We start from the raw sequence: 6,365 nt of genomic DNA, 5'->3' as shown, positions 1-6,365 counted from the left end.
AATCTGCCTCCAGCTGGCCCACCTCTTCCAATGAATATTCATCCGACACTCTGCAGTGACAAGCATCGGAGTGACCCCAGTATTAGAAGGGACTGGGGAATTGGGGCACTGAGGGTAGTAGTCCCGCCCCCTGTGCACCAAACTGCCTCATTAATATATGGATTAAAATACAAAGAAAACAAAAATGACAGTAAGAAATGTACCTTCATCCTCAGCGCCCCGTGACCTATAGGGACTTATCAGCAGGTTAGATGCTTCTGGATGTTTCCCTTTAAGGGTATGTGCACATTTTAAGCGGAGTCCACGTGGCCGATTGAGCTTCAAAACATCATTGGTAAAGGCAGAACTTCTAGATCAATCAGCATGTGGAGTCTAATGGATAGTAAAGGCATGAACCTTAAAACACAGCAGCAGTTTGTAGCTACAGGATGGAACTGCAGATCCCCGTAATGCAGTAGTGTAGTATAACATGCTAGAATAGAGAAGCAGGTCTGCTGTCAGAGGTCTGTGTGGTCACATGACAGCAAAGGGGAAGGGGTGTGTTCAGCAAGGACCAATCAGGAAATGAGAATCGCAGAGCTATGCAGGAAGACAGTGACAGAAACTTTTCTATATAGCAGTCTGAATGGTTGAGTGTAAGTGCAGGCACATTATAGCAGCAGTGTGTATAGCTGAGTGTAAGTGCAGGCACATTATAGCAGCAGTGTGTAAAGCTGAGTGTGAGTGCAGGCACATTATAGCCGGAATGGAAAGGATGGGAAACACCAGGGCTGACAGAGACTGCACGGAGCATGAAGGATTGAGCAGGACATATGTGGGCACATAGAGGGGTTACAGCTATGAAGAGATTACCTCCACAGTCCTGTCCCCTGATGCAAGCCCCAGCCTCAAGTGGATCGGCTATGATTTGGAAGGTGAGGGAGACTTCCTGGGTCAGAGTACAGGGCTGTAGACCCCGCTATGCATACAATGCCCCCCCCCCAACTCCCCCTTCCACCCAGTACAGGGAGCTCTTAAAGGGGTACTCCAGCGGGGGGGGGGCACTTTTTTGCTGGTACCAGGGAGGAGGTCGCTTAGGGAAAAAAAACATCCACTCACCTCCCCGGTTCCAGTACAGGGAGCTCTTAAAGGGGCACTTTTTTGCTGGGACCAGGGAGGAGGTGGCTGAGGGAAAAGACGTCCACTCACCTCCCCAGCTCCAGTACAGGAAGCTCTTAAAGGGGTACTCCAGCGGGGGGGCACTTTTTTGCTGAGACCAGGGAGGAGGTGGCTGAGGGCAAAGACGTTCACTCACCTCCCCGGTTCCAGCGGCGCGTCCGCTCAGGTCTCAGGTCCGCTCAACCAGTCAGTGAAGGAGGCGGGATCAGTTTCAAGTCCACTCAGATCCCGCCTCTGTCACTGACTGGCTGAGCGGACCTGAGACGTCTCGGCAGAGAGACATATCGGGTCTCACCCTCGGCACCCCCCCCTCCAATCTCACTCGCGGCACCAAGCAAAGCAGCCGGCGGCGGGGGGAGCTATACTGAGCTGTGTGGGGTCCGGGGGGGTTGGTACCGTCGCTCCCTGTCAGCTGTGCGGTCTCTCCCAGCGGCTGGGAGCCTCTGGGAGAGTTTGTACCGTGTCTCACCCCCCCTCCTTACCCCCCAAGCCTTCACCTCCTCTCTCCCCCCCTTCACATCTCTCCCCCCCTTCACCTCCTCTCTCCCTTCTCCATCTTCCCCATCACCTCCTCTCTCCCTCCCTCCTCCATCTCCCCCATCACCTCCTCTCTCCTCCATATTCACGTCCTCTCTCCCTCCCTCCTCAATCTCCCCCATCACCTCCTCTCTCCTCCATCACCTCCTCTCTCCCCCATCACCTCCTCTCTCCTCCATCTTCACCTCCTCTCTTCCTCCCTCCTCAATCTCCCATCACCTCCTCTCTACCTTCTCCATCTTCCCCATCACCTCCTCTCTCCCTCCCTCCTCCATCTCCCCCATCACCAGGGCCGTCTTACCCATTGGGCATGGTAGGCGGCTGCCCGGGGGGCCCTTGCGTCCTAGGGGGCCCCTGCCCGCTGTGACAGCGGGCAGGGGCCCCCTAGGACGCAAGGGTCCCCGGGCAGCCGCCTCCCATGCCCAATGGGTAAGACGGCCCTGCGAGCCCCCCCTTCCCCTTCTCTTGCGACCGCAAGCACTTTCTTGCTTGTGGTCGCAAGAGGAAATCCGGCCCCGGCTGATGCGTCGCTCCCCGGGGGATTCTCAGGGAGCGCACGCATCAGGAACCTCAGTGCGCGTCGCTAGGGCTTCCTGTACCGGAAGTCCCGGCCTGGGCGCACACTAAGCTTCCGGATGTGTGCGCTCCCGGAGAATCCCCCAGGGAGCGACGCATCAGCCGGGGGCAGAAGAGGAGAGGAAGCAGCGACGGGGGAGCGCTGGTAGGTGAGTTGGGTGTTTGTTTTTTTATCTGCTGTGCAGGGGGGAGCCATCTATAAGGGGGGAATACGGGGGAGCCATCTATAAGGGGGGATACAGGGGGGAGCCATCTATAGGGGGGATACAGGGGGGAGCCATCTATAGGGGGGGATACAGGGGGGGAGCCATCTATAGGGGGGATACAGGGGGAGCCATCTATAGGGGGGATACAGGGGGGAGCCATCTATACGGGGGGGATACAGGGGGGAGCCATCTATAAGGGGGTAATACAGGGGGGAGCCATCTATAAGGGGGTAATACAGGGGGAGCCATCTATAAGGGGGTAATACAGGGGGAGCCATCTATACGGGGGGATACAGGGGGAGCCATCTATAAGGGGGGGATACAGGGGGGAGCCATCTATAAGGGGGGGGGGATACAGGGGGAGCCATCTATAAGGGGGGGATACAGGGGGGAGCCATCTATTAGGGGGTAATACAGGGGGAGCTATCTATAAGGGGCCAATACAGATGTGCAGTGTGTAGAGAGATGAGGATGGTGACAGAGTGTGGAGCCTAATATGTCTGTCTGGCAGATTCTGTGGATTCGTGGCTCGGAGAAGTTCTCATAACGGCACAGGGCAAATGGAAAAGAAGATGAAAAGGGAAGAACTCCGATCAGAGAAGACGTCCCTTGTGAGTCACTTGATGTATCTGCACTGTAATGTATATGGTGTACAGGACCTGTGTAGAGCTGGGTACCTCTATATGACTGGATGAGGTGATAGTGATCTGTGTACAGTGGATTAGTCAGTAGCAGCGGTGGTGTTAGTCAGTATGTGGTGGTAATATTTGTTGCATGTTATCTGGCATATATATAGAGAAGGGCATAACAACATGTCTCATATAGACAGATGGGCAACAAAATGACTATTATATTATATATGAACCATGTTGTTTCCCTGTATTCTGTATACAGGGAAACACCATGGTTCATATATAATATAATAGTCATGTTGTTGCCCCTCTGTATATATGAGACATGTTGTTTTGCCCTTCTCTATATATAAGCCATGTTGTTTCCCTGTATATTGAATTATACAGTATACATACAGGGAGACAACATGGTTCCCATATATAATAGTCATGTTGTTGCCCCTCTGTATATATGAGACATGTTGCACTGGTGTGACAATAAACCCTGCAGATTGCTGTTGGAAGTGCTGTCTCCATTGCGTTTTTTGGATACTTTGAAGCCAACCTGGTCTGGTTTGGTGCGGCACGCACTGTTATTTTTTGTTTTTTTGCGCTGCTGAAAGACTGTGTTGTGAATTAAAGTTTATGTTAACAATAATTTGTATTTTTCATTGTACGTAATTGTACTGGCTAGGGGCGGGGTTGCAAAGATGGGGGGGTTTTGATGGCGGCGGCCGCGGGGGCAGGGGCCCAATTCGCACCTCTGCCCAGGGGCCCATAATGCTGTTAAGACGGCCCTGCCCATCACCTCCTCTCTCCTCCATATTCACCTCCTCTCTCCCTCCCTCCCTCCCTCCTCAATCTCCCCCATCACCTCCTCTCTCCTCCATATTCACCTCCTCTCTCTCTCCCTCCCTCCTCAATCTCCCCCATCACCTCCTCTCTACTCCATCACCTCCTCTCTCCCTCCCTCCTCCATCTCCCCCATCACATCCTCTCTCCTCCATCTTCACCTCCTCTCTCCCTCCCTCCTCAATCTCCCATTACCTCCTCTCTCCCTCCTCCATCTCCCCCGTCACATCCTCTCTCCCTCCCTCCTCAATCTCCCCCATCACCTCCTCTCTCCTCCATCTTCACCTCCTCTCTCCCTCCCTCCTCAATCTCCCCCATCACCTCCTCTCTCCTCCATCTTCACCTCCTCTCTCCCTCCCTCCTCAATCTCCCATCACCTCCTCTCTCCCTATTCCATCTCCCCCCATCACCTCCTCTCCCCCTCCTCCATCTCCCCCCGTCACATCCTCTCTCCCTCCCTCCTCCATCTCCCCAATCACCTCCTCTCCCCCTTCACCTCTCTTCCTCCATCTCCCCCCATCACCTCCTCTCTTCTCCCCCATCACCTCCTCTCTCCCTCCCTCCTCCATCTCACCCCTTCACCTCCTCTCTCCCTTCCTCCTCCATCTCCCCCCATCACCTCCTCTCTCCTCTATCTTCACCTCCTCTCTCCCTCCCTCCCTCCATATATATATATATATATATATATATATATATATATATATATATAGGATCATTGTACTTCGCAACTCACCAGCTGCACTACACGCAACCCCCCAGCCTCCCCCCGCAACTCAACCCGCGGCACCCAAACCCCCCCGCACGGCTCACCGGCTGACCTGTGGCCACTCTCACTCAACTAACTCAACTCTGCTATGCAACACTCTCAACTCTGCTATGCTACGCTCTCAACTCTGCTATGCTACGCTCTCAACTCTGCTATGCAACGCACTCAACTCTGCTATTCAACGCACTCAACTCTGCTATGCAACGCTCTCAGCTCTACTATGCTACGCTCAACACTGCTATGCTACGCTCTCAACTCTGCTATGCAACGCACTCGACTCTGCTATGCAACGCACTCGACTCTGCTCTTCAGCGCAATCAACTCTGCTATTCAATGCTTTCAACTCTGCTATGCTACGCTCTCAACTCTGCTATGCACTCAACTCTGCTATGCAACGCACTCAACTCTGCTATATCTAGTGGATATCAGCTCTTCTACATCATGGACCAATCAGACGTAAGCATTGCATGATGGGAGATGTAGTTTTCTGGCCGGTGCCATATTGGATATACATTGCTTTCTAAAAAACTTGTAACTCAGGAACGGAAGCAGCTAAAAAGATGGAAAACGTCTCAAAATACTCAGGGGGACTTGGTGAGGAAGACCAGTTAGGTTTGGGTGCATTTTATTTTTATAGCTCTTGGGGGGAATACCCCTTTAAAGTTACAATTGTGATGTTAATTTGGAGCTATAACAAATTTTTGTACTCTTGAAGGTGATAAAGAGGGTGATTATCTTCTGCCGCACGTCCCGGTGCAAATCTCTTGTTTTATCACCTGAAATTCTGTACAGAGAGAAGTCAGGCAAACCTGCTGATTTCTATGGGACCATCTGGGTCTATAGACCCTTGGGCTGATTATCAGGTAAATAGGAGCGTTCCTGGTAACTGGACCAGAGAGAGAAAGCATTTGTTCGCCCTCCGTTTTAGTCATTAACTGTTTTTCTGCAATTTTGAGCAGTTTTTAGATTTTTCAAATGTTTTTCAGGTTTTGCATGTTTAGCATTTTTAAGGCTGTAAATATAGAACAGTTTTGTAATACAATGAAAGTTTATAATTTGTAAGGCCATGTTCCACAGCGTATGAGACCGGGCGTTCCGTGACCCGGGTCACGGAAGGGGCGGTCTCTGAAAAGATCATCCCGGTCGGTACTGCAGTACCGGCCAGATGATCTTTCGGGCCGCAGAGTTCTGATGCAGACGCATCCGTGCGCACCTGCATCAGAACTCCCCACAGCACACTATGGAGCTTGCAGCCACAGCCGCTCGCTCCACAGTGTGCACTGATAGGGTTTTCTGTGGCTGCTATTCAATGAATAGCGGCCGCAGAAAACTGACATGTCCGTTCTTTGCGGCGCCGCAAGGGATCCCGGCCAGAGCGTATACTATGTGTATACGCTCTGGCCGGGATCCTATAGACGGCTATGTAGCGTATATTTCCGTAATAATCACGTCGTACAACGGCCGTGGTTTTACGAAGATATATGTTGTGTGAACACAGTCTAAAGTTGTATTACTTTGTCACTTAACAAAAGTTGATGTATAAACAAAAAAAAAAGTATAAATTTATTTTAGAAAGTAATTTAACTTTCTTAAGCCAACGTATTAAAAAAAATCATAACTCTACAGAGTACCCCTTTAAGGGGTGCAGTCACAGTTCTC

This window comes from Dendropsophus ebraccatus, chromosome 14, assembly GCF_027789765.1.
Source record: "Dendropsophus ebraccatus isolate aDenEbr1 chromosome 14, aDenEbr1.pat, whole genome shotgun sequence".
In the NCBI taxonomy this organism is placed as follows: Eukaryota; Metazoa; Chordata; class Amphibia; order Anura; family Hylidae; genus Dendropsophus; species Dendropsophus ebraccatus.
This window is presented reverse-complemented; position numbering follows the sequence as displayed.